The sequence below is a fragment of the Meles meles genome, chromosome 6, assembly GCF_922984935.1.
Source record: "Meles meles chromosome 6, mMelMel3.1 paternal haplotype, whole genome shotgun sequence".
Taxonomy (NCBI): Eukaryota; Metazoa; Chordata; class Mammalia; order Carnivora; family Mustelidae; genus Meles; species Meles meles.
The window spans coordinates 140,174,196-140,189,690 of record NC_060071.1 but is presented as its reverse complement, the minus strand read 5'-3'; positions in this window follow the sequence as shown (position 1 = coordinate 140,189,690).

The window sequence follows — 15,495 nt, the reverse complement described above, 5'->3', positions numbered from 1 at the left end:
GGACTACCTCTGTGAGAGTTGCAGTGGGTGTGCACCTCAGGAGGCTGCGTTTTTCTAGGCATGCAGAAGTGGAGACTCTCCCAGAGGGTTTATTAAAGAGAGTGATCTTTCTGCTCTGGGCCAGAAGTTTGGTTTTGCTCTGATCCTCTGAAGAGGCATGGAAAGCCTCCAGGGAAAAAAAAGCCACACAGAGGACCAGTTTGCCTGAGCCCATCCCTCTGACAGGGGTCGGACAACTCCACCCAGGCAGGAATACCTGAGAAATAGCACAGCAGGCCCCTTCTCCAGAAGACAGTCTAGAAGAACATGTTGATGACAAGCCCATGGATCCCACAAGATTTTAAAATTCCAGTGCCAGGGGGAATTAGTATATTTGTATCAATATCAGCAGTATAGTGAGCTCCAGGTGTTGCCTCATGACTCCTTTATTTTTCCGATAAAATTCTCCTTTTCTTTTCTTTTTCTTATGCTTTTTATTTTTTTCTTTTTTTTACCGTTTTCTCAATTCAACTAGTTGCTTATTATACCAACTTATATTTCATAGTCACTTTTTAACTTGTATTTTTCACATCTACATTTTTTATAGATATATGCTTTTAGTCTTTTTTTTTTACTCTATCCAATTTTATCTTTATATATATACAAGTTTTACTTTTGTGTAATTTTGGGATGTAGTGTCTTCTAACACACAGACCAAAGTTCACCCAGGAACGAATGTAACACCCTACTTTAGCGATACTGTGAGATTATAATCCCTCTTCCCCTACCCCCCCCTTTTAAAATTTTATTCTTATGTTTCATTTTGACTTTGTTTTTAAGTGGTGGCTTCTACCATTCTGCATTTTGCTAGGGTACATCTTGCTTGGGTCATGGTTGATATTTTGGGCTCTGTTCATTCGCCACCCATCATTCCCTGGACAGAATGACAAGAAGGAGGAACTCACATAGAAAAGAATCAGAGGCAATGTTTTCAGCCACAGAGCTAATAGATAGGGATACAAATAAGGTGTCAGAGGTAGAATTCAGGATAGCAATCATAAAGTTAATATCTAGGCTTGAGAAAAAGCATAAGTGACAATATAGAATCTCTAAGGGCAGGAGTGAGATCTAACCAGGCTGAAATTTAAAATGCTATGAATGAGATGCAGTCTAAAGTGGATACTCTAAACGTTAAGGCCAATGAGGCAGAAGAGAGAATAAGTGATCTAGACAATAAGCTGATGGAAAGGAAGGAAGTTGAAAATAGAGATAGGCAGCTAGTGGCCTGTGAAAAAAGGCTTGTAGAGATTAATGATGCTATGAAATATTCCAATGTCAGAATTACTGGGATGCCCAAATGGGTGGAGAGAGAGAGCTAGAAGATATATTTGAGCAAATTATAGCTGAGAACTTCCCTAGTCTGGGGAAGGAAACAAGCATTTGAGTCCAAGAAGCAGAGAGGATGCCTCCAAAAATCAATAAAAATAGATCAACACACTGGCATATAATAGTGAATCTTGCAAATTTTACAGCCAAAGTATCTATCTTGAGAGTAGCTAGGGAGAGGAGGTTCTTTACGCATGGAGGGAGGAACATCAGAATAACATCAGACCTACACACAGAAATCTGGAAAGACAGAAATGACTGGCAAGACATATTCAGGGTACTAAATGAGAATAACATGCAGCAAGAATCCTTTATCCATCAAGGCTATCATTCAAAACAGATAGAGACATAAAGAGCTTCCAGGACAGGTAGAAACTGAAAGAATATGTGACCACCAAGCCAGCTCTGCAAGAAATATTAAGCAGGATTCTGTAAGTGAAGAGAGACTCCAAGAGTCACATAGACCAGAAAGTAACAGAGACAGTCTACAGAAACAGGGACTTTACAGGCGATTCAGTGGCACTAAATTCATATCTTTTTTTAGTTACTCTGATTGTAAATGGGCTGAATTCTCCAATCACAAGACACAGGGTTTCATATTGGATTAAAAAAAAAACAACAACAGGACTCATCCATATGCTGTCTACAAGAGACTCATTTTGAACCTAAAGTAACCTCCAGATTGAAAGTGAGGGAATGGAGAACAATTTACCATGCTAATGGACCTCAAAAGAAAGCTGGGGTCGCAACCCTCATATCAAACAAATTAGATTTTAAACAAGAGACTGTAGTAAGAGATGTGGAGGGACATTATATTATACTTAAAAGGTCCATCCAACAAGAAGACCTAACAATTATAAATATCTATGCCCCCCATATGGGAACAGCCAATTATATAAAGCAATTAATAACCCAAATAAAGAAACATATTGATAATAATACACTAATAGCAGGAGACCTCAGCATCCACTCACAGCAATGGACAGATCATCTAAGTAGAAGATCAACAAAAAAACAAGAGCATCGAATGACACACTGGACCAAATGGACTTTGTAGATATATACAGAACATTCCACCCTAAAACAAAGAATACTCATTCTTCTCGAGTGCACATGGAATTTTCTCCAGAATAGGCCACGTACTGGGTCTAACTCAGGTCTCAACTGATATCAAAAGATTGAAATTATTCCCTGAATATTTTCAGATCACAATGCTTTGAAACTGGAACTCAATCACAAGAAGAAATTTGGAAGGAACACAAACACTTGGAAGTTAAAGAGCATCCTGCTAAAGAATGCTTGGGTCAACTAGGAAATTAAAGAACTTAAAAATTCATTGAAACCAATGAGAATGAAAACACATCAGTCCAAAATGTATGGGATACTGCAAAGGCTGTCCTAAGAGGGACGTACATAGCCATTCAAGCCTCTCCCAAAAATTAGAAAAATCCCAAATGCACAGGCTAACCTTACACCTAAAGGACCTGGAGAAAGAATAGCAAATAAAGCCTAAACCAAGCAAGTAAAGAGAAATAATAAAGACTAGAGCAGAAATCAACAAAGCAGAAATCAAAAGAACAGTAGAACAGATCAACAAAACTAGAAGCTGATGCTTTGAAAGAATTAATAAGTTTGACAAAGCTCTGGCCAGATTTACCCAAAGAACAGAGGAAGGCCCCAAATTAATAAAATAATGAATGAAAGGGGGAGAGATCACGACCAACACCAAGGAAATTCAGTCAATTTTAAGAACATATTATGAGCAACTATATGCCAACAAATTAGACAATCTGGAAGAAATGGATGCCTTCCTGGAAACTTATAAACTACCAAAACTGAAACAGGAAGAAACAGAAAATCTAAACAGACCAGTAACTAGAAAGGAAATTGAAGCAGTAACCAAAAACCTCCCCCCAAAACAAGAGTCCAGGGCCAGATGGCTTCCCAGGGGAATTCTACCAAACATTTAAAGAAGAGATAACTGAGGGTTTTGGAGGGGAGGGGAGTGGGAGGTTGGGTGAGCCTGGTGCTGGGTATTGTGGAGGTCACGTATTGCATGGAGCACTGGGTATGATGCATACACAATGAACTCTGGAACACTGAAAAGAAATTTAAAAATAAATAAAAAATTTTTAAAAAGAATAAATAATACTTATTCTGCTGAAGCTGCTTCAAAAAAAAAAAAAATAGAAACAGAAGGAAAACTTCCAAACTCATTCTATAAGGCGAGCATTACCCTGATCCTTAAACCAGACAAAGACCCCATCAAAAAAGGGAATTACAGACCAATATCCCTGATAAACATGGATGCCAAAATACTCAAGATCCTAGCCAATAGGATCCAACAGTACATTTAAAGGATTATTCACCATGACCAAGGGGGTTTATTCCTGGGATGCAAGGGTGGTCCATCATTCACAAATCAATCAACATGATAGATCACATTGGAAAAGAAGAGACAAGAACCATATGATCCTCTCAATTGAGGCAGAAAAGGCATTTGACAAAATACAGATCCTTCCTTAAAATTCTTCAAAATATAGGGATAGAGGGAACATACCTCAATATCATAAAAGCCACTTATGAAAAGCCATAGCAAATATCATTCTCAATGGGGAAAAACTGAGAGCTTTTCCTTTAAGGTCAAGAACATGACAGGGATGCCTATTCTAACCACTATTGTTCAACATAGTATTAGAAGTCCTGTCATAATATTCCACTGTATATATGGACCATATCTTCTTTATCCATTCATCTGTTGAAGGGCATCTTGGCTCTTTCCACAGTTTGGCAATTGTGGACATTACTGCTATGAACATTGGGGTACATATGGCCCTTCTTTCCACTACATCTGCATCTTTGGGGTAAATAACAAGTAGTGCAATTGCAGGGTCATAGGGTAGCTCTAGTTTTAATTTTTTGAGGAATCTCCACACTGTTTTCCAAAGTGGCTGCACCAACTTGCATTCCCACCAACAGTGTAAGAGGGTTCCCCTTTCTCCACAACCTCACCAACACTTGTTGTTTACTGTCTTAGTGATTTTGGCCATTCTAACTGGTGTAAGGTGGTATCTCAATGTGGGTTTTTTTTTTTTTCCTCAAAGAAAATTTATTTATTTTTTCAGCATAACAGTATTCATTGTTTTTGCACAACACCCAGTGCTCCATGCAAAACGTGCCCTCCCTATTACCCACCACCTGTTCCCCCAACCTCCCACCCCTGACCCTTCAAAACCCCCAGGTTGTTTTTCAGAGTCCATAGTCTCTTATGGTTAGCCTCCCCTTCCAATTTTTTTTTTATAAACATATAATGTATTTTTATCCCCAGGTGTACAGGTCTGTGAATCGCCAGGTTTACACACTTCACAGCACTCACGATAGCACATACCCTCCCCAATGTCCATAACCCCCTCCCCCTCTCCCAACCCCACCTCCCCCCAGCAACCCCCGGTTTGTTTTGTGAGATTAAGAGTCATTTATGGTTTGTCTCCCTCCCAATCCCATATTGTTTCATTTATTCTTCTCCTATCCCCTAACCCCCCATGTTGCTTCTCCATGTCCTCATATCAGGGAGATCATATGATAGTTGTCTTTCTCCGATTGACTTATTTCACTAAGCATGATACCCTCTAGTTTCATCCACATCATCGCAAATGGCAAGATTTCATTTCTTTTGATGGCTGCATAGTATTCCATTGTGTATATATACCACCTCTTCTTTATCCATTCATCTGTTGATGGACATCTAGGTTCTTTCCATAGTTTGGCTATTGTAGACATTGCTGCTATAAACATTCAGGCACACGTGCCCCTTCGGATCACTATGTTTGTATCTTTAGGGTAAATACCCAGTAGTGCAATTGCTGGGTCGTAGGGTAGTTCTATTTTCAACATTTTGAGGCACCTCCATGCTGTTTTCCAGAGTGGTTGCACCAGCTTGCATTCCCACCAACAGTGTAGGAGGGTTCCCCTTTCTCCGCATCCTCGCCAGCATCTGTCATTTCCTGACTTGTTAATTTTAGCCATTCTGACTGGTGTGAGGTGATATCTCATTGTGGTTTTGATTTGTATTTCCCTGATGCCGAGTGACGTGGAGCACTTTTTCATGTGTCTGTTGGCCATCTGGATGTCTTCTTTGCAGAAATGTCTGTTCATGTCCCCTGCCCATTTCTTGATTGGATTGTTTGTTCTTTGGGTGTTGAGTTTGCTAAGTTCCTTATAGATTTTGGATATTAGCCCTTTATCTGATATGTCGTTTGCAAATATCTTCTCCCATTCTGTCAGTTGTCTTTTGGTTTTGTTAACTGTTTCCTTTGCCATGCAAAAGCTTTTGATCTTGATGAAATTCCAATAGTTCATTTTTGCCCTTGCTTCCCTTGCCTTTGCCATTGTTCCTAGGAAGATGTTGCTGCAGCTGAGGTTGAAGAGGTTGCTGCCTGCGTTCTCCTCAAGGATTTTGACGGATTCCTTTCTCACATTGAGGTCCTTCATCCATTTTGAGTCTATTTTCGTGTGTGGTGTAAGGAAGCGGTCCAATTTCATTTTTCTGCATGTGGTTGTCCAATTTTCCCAGCACCATTTATTGAAGAGGCTGTCTTTTTTCCATTGGACATTCTTTCCTGCTTTGTCGAAGATTAGTTGACCATAGAGTTGAGGGTCGATTTCTGGGCTCTCTATTCTGTTCCACTGATCTATGTGTCTGTTTTTGTGCCAGTACCATGCTGTCTTGATGATGACAGCTTTGTAATAGAGCTTGAAGTCTGGAATTGTGATGCCACCAACTTTGGCTTTCTTTTTCAATATTCCTTTGGCTATTCGAGGTCTTTTCTCGTTCCATATAAATTTTAGGACGATCAAGTGGGATTTATTCCTGGGCTGCAGGGTTGGTTCAACATCTGCAAATCAATCAATGTGATAGAACACATTAATAAAAGAAAGAACAAGAACCATATGATACTCTCAATAGATGCTGAAAAAGCATTTGACAAAGTACAGCATCCCTTCCTGATCAAAACTCTTCAAAGTGTAGGGATAGAGGGCACATACCTCAATATTATCAAAGCCATCTATGAAAAACCCACCGCAAATATCATTCTCAATGGAGAAAAACTGAAAGCTTTTCCGCTAAGGTCAGGAACACGGCAGGGATGTCCATTATCACCACTGCTATTCAACATAGTACTAGAAGTCCTAGCCTCAGCAATCAGACAACAAAAAGAAATTAAAGGCATCCAAATCGGCAAAGAAGAAGTCAAACTATCACTCTTCGCAGATGATATGATACTATATGTGGAAAACCCAAGACTCCACTCCAAAACTGCTAGAACTTGTACAGGAATTCAGTAAAGTGTCAGGATATAAAATCAATGCACAGAAATCAGTTGCATTTCTGTACACCAACAACAAGACAGAAGAAAGAGAAATTAAGGAGTCAATCCCATTTACAATTGCACCCAAAACTATAAGATACCTAGGAATAAACCTAACCAAAGAGGCTAAGAATCTATACGCAGAAAATTATAAAGTACTCATGAAAGAAATTGAGGAAGACACAAAGAAATGGAAAAATGTTCCATGCTCCTGGATTGGAAGAATAAATATTGTGAAAATGTCCATGCTACCTAAAGCAATCTACACATTTAATGCAATCCCTATAAAAATACCATCCATTTTTTTCAAAGAAATGGAACAAATCAATGTGGTTTTGATTTGAATTTTCCTGATGACTAATGATGGTGAACATTTTTTCATGTTTCTGTTAGCCATTTGTATGTCTTCATTGGAGAAGTGTCTGTTCATGTCTTCTGCCCATTTTGGGGCATGATTATCTGTTTTTTGTGTGTGTTGAGTTTGAGGAGTTCTTTATAGATCTTGAATATCAGCCCTTTGTCTGTAGTGTCATTTGTGAATCTTCTCCCATTCCGTGGGTATGCAGCCATCAGAAAGGATGAATACCCAACTTTTTTTCAATATATTTTTAAAAGATTTTATTTATTTATTTGACAGACAGAGATCACAAGTAGGCAGAGAAGAAGGCAGAGAGAGGAGGAAGCAGGATCCCCGCTCAGCAGAGAGCCCGATGTGGGGCTCAATCCCAGCACCCTGGGATCATGACCTGAGCTGAAGGTAGAGGCTTTAACCCACTGAGCCACCCAGGTGCCCCTGAATACCCAACTTTTGTATCAACATGGATGAGACTGGAGGAGATTATGCTGAGTGTAATAAGTCAAGCAGAGAAAGTCAATTATCATATGATTTCACTTAGTTGTGGAGCATAAGGAATAACAAGGAGGACATTAGGAGAAGAAAAGGAAAAGTGAATGGGGTAAATCAGAGGGGGAGATGAACCATGAGAGATTGTGGACTCTGAGAAACAAACTGAGGGTTTTGGAGGGGATGGGGGATGGATGAACCTACTGGTGGGTATTAAGGAGGGCACGTATTGCATGGAGCATTGGGTGTGGTGCATAAACAATGAATCTTGGAACACTGAAAAAATTTTTTAAAAAAAGAAGTCCTGGTCTCAGCAATCAGTAAACAAAAAGAAATAAAAGGCATCTGAATCAGCAAAGAAGAAGTCAAACTTTCTCTTTTCACAGATGTCATACTTTATGTGGAAAACCCAAAAGACTCCACCCCCATATTACTAGAACTCTCTGTTTTGTTGCTGAGATCATCTAGTGACTTTTTGTCTTCAGGGTTTTTTTTGTATTTTTCAGTTATAAAGTTTTCATTATTTTGTTTTTTCTCTCTTATATTTCATTAGTGAGACTTTATTTTTCTCCAGACTTTTATTTTTTTCAACCATTTCAATCATTTTGGTATTTCCCAATAAAGCATTTTTAGGATGCTGCTTCAAAGCCCTTCTCAGATAATTTCAACATCTGCATCATCTCTGAGTGGTATCTACAGATTGTCTTTTCTCATTTAAGTTGAAACTTTGCTAGTTCTTTGTATGACATGTAAATTTTCACTTTATTCTGAACACTTTGGGTGCTATATTTGGGGTTTGAGATCCTATTTAAATAGCAGTCCCTCTCTGATACTGAACTATCAGAGGAAGCATTGCATTGTTATTGGTAGATGTTGGTAGATGTCCAGGTTCCAGCTGACATGCTTCCAGGAGGAAGAAGTTCATACTGTTAAGCTGTGGAAATTCACCCTTGCCCCTCTTGGCCTCTTCTGACATCACCCATGCTGTGAGGTTAAAGGATGCCTCATTATTGCTGTCCAAGTGGCCTCCCCTAATTGTCAAATTGGGTACTCAAGACTACACGGTGAGAATGAAAGTCTAAGAACTCTCTTTGAACTTCTCTGACACCATCCCAGGGCCGGGGCTGAGGCACATCATTAGAAGTGGGTGTGATTGGATATTTAAGCCCCTCATGTGGCCTATGGTAATAAGGATACATGCGGGCTAACATATTTCCCATGAAATTTGGCTGGAGTAGGACAGTTGTTTTCTAAGATATTTCTGTCTAGGCTGCTCATTTCTTGGTCCTCTGGCTAAGGAGAGCAAACTTGATTTGGGGCTTTTGGGGGGGGGGGGCGTCTTTTTTGTCTTTGTCTATTTCATTTCAAGCTTGTAGGCTTCTTCAGACTGCAATGGGAGAAAAAGAAAATGCAGAGAAATCATAGCCATGCTGTTCCTTAGGTCCCAATATCCTTAGCTGGTTCATATTTGCTCCATCTTTCTGAACTTTCTTATATTTGTTTTATATATAAAGTTGGTATTTTAACTTGAACTGAGCAAGAGCAATAGAGATAAGAGTGTTTATCTTTTCTAGAATCACAAGTTCTTAATGCTATTTTTAAAAGAAATGAATATTATTCCTTTTTTCAGCAAGGGAGATCAAGGCACAACTACTTTTAGAAGCTTTCAATCCTTCCCCAACTCTATTTCTCCCAGGATATTGTTCTATCAGAAGTAGGTGTTCTAGTCTTGCTACTAAAACTTTTCCAGGATTAAGCTTCTGTAGTTTCCTTCTCTCTCATTTCTTGGAATGGGGTTTTTTCATTGTTAATCATCTCTGGAATAGGAGCAAATTTTACCCACCGAGTTCAGTTGTGACAAGACTTTTTAAATGTACCTTTCTTAAGACAGAGGTGTTTCCCAGTCAGAATGGCTAAAATTAACAAATCAGGAAACAACAGATATTGGCGAGTATATGGAGAAAGGGGAGCCCTCTTAGACTGTTGGTGGGAATGCAAACTGGTGCAGCCACTCTGGAAAATAGTATGGAGGTTCCTCAAAAAGTTAAAAATAGGGGCGTCTGGTTGGCTCAGTTAGGTGTGTAGCTGATGCTTGGTGTTGGCTCAGGTCATGATCTCAGGGTCCTAGGATGAACTCTGCATCAGGCTCCATGCTCAGTGGGGTCTGCTTGAGGACTCTCTGCACTCCTCCCATTCATGCTTTCTCTAAAATAAGATAAATAAATCTTTTTAAAAAGTTATGGTCAACTATGGTCAACTAATCTGACAAAGCAGGAAAGAATATCCAATGGAAAAAAAAGACAGTCTCTTCAACAAAAGGTAATGGGAAAATTGGACAGCCACATGCAGAAGAATGAGACTGAACCATTCTTTTACACCATACATAAAGATAAATTCCAAATGGATGAAAGACCTAAATGTGAGACAGAAATCCACCAAAATCCTAGAGGGGAACACAAGCAATAACCTCTTTGAGCTCAGCCACAGCAACTTCTTGCAAGACACATCTCTAAAGGCAAGGGAAACAGAAGCAAAAATGAACTATTGTGATTTCATCAATTTAAAAAGCTTCTGCCTGGCAAGGGAAACAGTCAACAAGACTAAAAGGCAACCTATGGAATGACGGAAGATATTTGCAAGCGACATAACAGATAAAATGCTGGTATCCAAGATCTATAAAGAACTTACCAAATTCAACACCAAAAAAATAAATAATCCAGTCAAGAGTTGGGGAGAAGACATGAACAGACACTTCTCCAAAGAACATATACAAATAGCTTGGGAGAGGGGGAGGGGGCTATGGACATTGGGGAGGGGAGACGAACCATAAGAGACTATGGACTCTGAAAAACAACCTGAGGGTTTTGAAGGGTCAGGGGTGGGAGGTTGGGGGAACAGGTGGTGGGTAATAGGGAGGGCACATTTTGCATGGAGCACTGGGTGTTGTGCAAAAACAATGAATACTGTTACGCTGAAAAAAAATAAATAAAATGGAAAAAAAAAGAAAAAAAAGAACATATACAAATAGCTAACAGCACATGAAAAAATGCTGCACATAACTTGTCATTAGGGAAATACAAATCAAAACCACAATGAGATACCACCTTATACCAGTTCGAAAGGCAAAAATTAACAAGGAACAACAAATGTTGGTAAGGATGTGGAAAAAGGGGAACCCTCTTTAACTTTTGGTGGGAATGCAAGCTGGTACGGCCACTCTGGAAAATAGTATGGAGGTTGCTCAAGAAGTTAAAAATAGAGCTACCCTACAACCCAGCAATTGTAGTACTGGGTATTTACCCCAAAGATACAGGTGTAGTGAAAAGAAGGGGCACCTGTACCCCAATGTTCACAGCAGCAATGTCCACAATATTCAAACTTTGGAAGGAGCAGAGATGTGCTTTAGCAGATGGATGATAAAGAAGACATGATTGATATATATAATGGAATATTGCTCAGACATCAGAAAGGATGAATACCTACCATTTACATCGACATGGATAGAATGGAGGGGATTATGCTAAGTGAAATAAGTCAAGCAGAGAAAGACAATTATCATACGGTTTTACTAATACATGGAATATAAGAAATAGTGCAGAGGATCATAGGGAAGGGAGGAAAAACTGAGTAGGAAGATATCAGAGAGGGAGACAAACCATGAGGGATTTAACTCTGAGCGTTGTGGAAAGGAAGGTTGGGGGTGGTGGGTTAACTGTGTGATGGGCATTAAGGAGGGCATGTAATGTGATGAGCTCTTGGTGTTATATGCAACTAATGAATCATTGTACACTACACCAAAAACTAATGATGTACTATATTTTGGCTAATTGAATTTAAATTTTTTAAAAACGTTAAAAATAGAACTACCTATGACCCAGCAGCACTACTAGGTATTTTTCCAAAGGATACAAAAACAGTGATTTGAAGGGGCACATGCACCACAATGTTTGCAGCAATGTCCACAATAGCCAAAATCAGGAAAGAGCTCAGATGTCCATCAACTGATGAATGGTGAAGAGGATGTGGTATATATACACACAAACACATACACAGAGGATTATTACTCAACCACCAAAACGAATGAAATCTTGCCATTGGCAATGGAGTGGATGGAACTAGAAGGTATTATGGTAAGCAAAATAAGTCAGTTAGAAAAAGATAAATACCACATGATCTCACTCATATGTGGAATTTAAGAAACAAAACGGATGAACATAGGGGAAGGGAAGGAAAAATAAAACAATATGAAAACAGAGAGGGAGGCAAACCATAAGAGACTCTTAAATATAGAGAACAAACTGAGGGTTGCTGAAGGGGAGGTTGGTGGAGAGATGGGGTAATTGGATGATGAGCATTAAGGAGGGCACTTGATGTAATAGGCACTGGGTATTGTATGCAACTGATGAATCACTAAGTTCTACCCCTGAAACTAATAATACAGGATATATTAACTAGAATTTAAATAAAATCTTTAAAAAAAAGACAGGGTTGTCTTAGTTTTGCCTGGATGAATGAAACAGTTTATAAAAAGGAACCTCCTAAGCTCTATAATTATCAAGTAGAAGCATTTTTTAATGATGGTCCTTTTCTATTTCCTCTCAGAAAAAGTTTCTTCTATTCATGCTGGATTTCTCAGAAATCTGCTGTAGGCGTGCTGACAATACTGACTCCAACTTTGGCCCTTATCTTGTTCATGTCCCTGCAATGACCGCCCTTGTTCCAGGTCTTGTGTAGGTTAATGTTATGTTAATGTATGCAGGTGTTGGTAAGTGGAGGAAGGATAGTAAAAAAAATCCTCTAAGAAAAAAACTGAGCCTTGCTGGAGGGGAGATGGGTAGGGCGATGGGGTAACTGGGTGATAGGCATTAAGAAGGGCACTTGATATAATGAGCACTTGGTGTTATATGCAAATAATGAATCACTAAATTCTACTCCTGAAACTAATAACACACTATATGTTAACCAAATTTAATTTTAATAAAGAATTAAAACAAAAAAGCAAAAATGGCAAACAATCCTAACATTGTGCTCTCCTCAGTCAGGACCTTAACCCACAGATTTTATAGAGAGAAGGGCAGTTATCTAACATGGCACCATCTGTGCACCAGAAGAAAGAGCAGAAGGCTTCCCATTTTCTGGTCAGGGCCTACATTAACCTACACAAGACCTAGAACAAGGGCGGTCATTGCAGGGACATGAACAAGATAAGGGCCAAAGATGGAGTCAGTATTGTCAGCACGCCTATAGCAGATTTCTGAGAAATCCAGCACGAATAGAAGAAATTTTTCTGAGAGGAAATAGAAAAGGACTGTCATTAAAAACGCTTCTACTTGATAATCTACCAGTTAAATTAGCAGGTAGCAAGATTCATTGGCCAAGAATCCATTTAAAATAGAATCTACTCAAGAGTTAGCAGTAATATTTTTATTCTATGGAATATTTATATAATTGAAGTCATCTTATAAATTATATATTTTGCCAGATACTGTTATAAATTCTCTAGCAAATGATTTTGAGCGTATTTTTCTCAAAAACATAATAGGAGATACAATTTTTAAGACTCAAGATAATAAACTATAATAAAAATGATTGAATATAGCAATTATAAAGGGAATTCTAGTATACCAATGTTGTCTAGATTATTTAGAAGATATTTGACACTAAATGTAGAATTTGATCTTGGCCTACAAAGTGACCATATAATTTAGTTCCATTGTGAAAAGTGAATTACACAGTCTAGGCCAACACAGTAGCATGAGCAAAATTATGAAGCAGAAATGAAGCTACACTATAGGAGGACATAGAATGGAGCTGAGGAGGCTATCCAATTCCAATTATATTGAAGTTGTATAGAAATAGTGGAGCCAGAGCAAAATATCTTTGACAGCCACTTGTTTCTTTAGTGAAAGATCCTTGTTGCCAAGCAACTAAATCTAGAACTTTGTCACCTCAGAGATGAAAGGAGGAGGTTTCCCTTTGTTTCCCTTTGTTATGTGAGGTCAACTACAAATCTTTGCTCATTCGTAGGTGTGGAACAAACCATCAAGAAAGAAAAAGCCATGAAAACAATTGTTTCTTCTGTTGGTAAGTCATCTGTCAAATTTGGGTCTCTGCACAAGTTGGTACCCAGAGTAGTACCTTGGATAATGTGAACTTTTTAAATTTGTATTTTGTCTTCTTTTTTGAGCATGGTCAGGGATAAGGTGCTGTAGATAAAGTGACCAATTGTTTCAGTTTGCCTTGGAGTGAGGGAATTGCTGGGATGTGGGGCTTTCCATTTTAAGACCAGGACAGTCCCGGGTAAACTAGAACAAGTTGGTTACTCTAACTGCCAATAAGGGACAGATGAAATAGTGTTGAAAGTAGGGAACATTAATAGAATCAGTCCACATGTATAAGAGATGTGCTATGGAACTGAATCTGGAGAAGGATTCTGCTGGGACTGGGATATGGAGTGGGATAGAAGAGAGGTAGAAATGGCTATGGGTTCAGATAGGTTTGTAATGGTGAAAATCCTAGAAAGCATTTGTCTTTAGATTTGCCACCACTCTAGATATATGTTTTTTATTGTGTTGAAGAATAAGAAATCCATTTAATATTGTGATCCAGTGACCACACATACGAAAACACCTCCAAATTTGGGCACCATATGTATGAGTTACTAAGGAATTTCTAGGAATGTCCTCTGATATTTTTATTCAATTTCATTAAAGAAAAAGCTGCAGGTCAGGACCCATTAAATTGATTTCATGACTCTCTAACAAGCCAGCCATTGACAGACAGATGGGAAAACAGTGCATGTAAGCATGATGGGGTAAGAGGGGAGACGCACAGGTAGAGGTCTTTAGGAATCTGAAATAGCTGTAGGGAAGGGAAGAGTTGATAAATCATATAGAGGAGGGCTGTTGTCTATTTTGGGATCCCACTAATTTTAGAGAATATGGATTTTAATGACATTACTTCACAGTATTAATGGAGGGTGATGCTTCCTTTAGGAGTTTGGGTCTCTGAAGTCCTGGGAATAATATATTGGGAACAGTGAGTATGGCTCAAAGATTCTTTGAAGAATTTTCCTATTGTTGTCTGTTCTCCAGATGAAGTCTAAGATGTGTAAACCTGGCGATTCAGACCTGTACCCCTGGGGTTAATAATACATTATATGTTAATAAAAAATTAAAAAGTTAACAATAAAAAAAATTTACCAGCATACCACTGAAGGTATTTGTTGTAAGACATTGAATTTGCTCACTTAAGTAAAAAAAAAATGAGGTCTAAGGAAAAAAATTAATCATAGAACATGGTTTATAGAACTTAGCAGCCTTCTCTATAACACTCTGTTTCTATTGGCTTGTCTCATTTTCCATCCTCCCATCCACAACAATTTCCACTCCATAACAAATAACAAACATATAAAGGAAGGTACAAAGAGAAATTTTTAAGTTAAGATCTCACCCAACTCACAAATCTTTGTCCTTCTAAGTTTTCATATAGTTGAATTTGTCTATGAACTTTGCTGTTCCCTTGTGAGCTACTTGCACCTTGGAATAAAGTGCCTGTCCATTGATTCAAGGCAGGTTAATGCTAAGGATATTGTTCAGGTCAACACTTCCTCCCTATCTACCAGCATAGCAAATCTAGAGTAAATAATAAACTTAAATAATGTATAGTAAAAAGGAAAAGATGAAGCCTACTTAGTTAACTATTTAAATCTGTGATTGAAAGGCAATCAGAAGGAAAAATCAGAGAGGGAGAGAAAACATGAAAGACTATGGACTCCAGGAAACAAACTGAGGGTTTCAGAAGAGGGGAAAATGGGATAGCCTGGTGATGGGTATTGAGGAGGACACATGTTGTGATGAGCACTGGGTGTTATACACAACTACTGAATCACTGAACACTACATCAAAGACTAATGAT